We start from the raw sequence: 339 nt of genomic DNA on the forward strand, positions 1-339 counted from the left end.
AAACCTAAAGTACAAGGCTGATTTAAGAACACAAACAAGCAATAAATTACGTTAATTTGACACCTTCCTCCCCCTCAAAAAAAAAGAATATTATTCAAATAGAATTAATTTTTTTAGTACCACAACCATATAACATACTAGAAAATAACCATATAGAAAACTTAATCTAAAACATCCTACAAGGGAAAAAAAGAGACAACTTAATCTAAAACATCCTACAAGGGAAATAAAGACAACCTAATCTAAAATATCCTGCAAGGCAAAAATAAGGTGAAGCAAAACTCACAACATAATGAAACAAACTTAAGACAAAGCCCGAATCGATACACCATTTTAGAT

This window comes from Palaemon carinicauda, chromosome 1 (assembly GCF_036898095.1).
Source record: "Palaemon carinicauda isolate YSFRI2023 chromosome 1, ASM3689809v2, whole genome shotgun sequence".
Taxonomy (NCBI): Eukaryota; Metazoa; Arthropoda; class Malacostraca; order Decapoda; family Palaemonidae; genus Palaemon; species Palaemon carinicauda.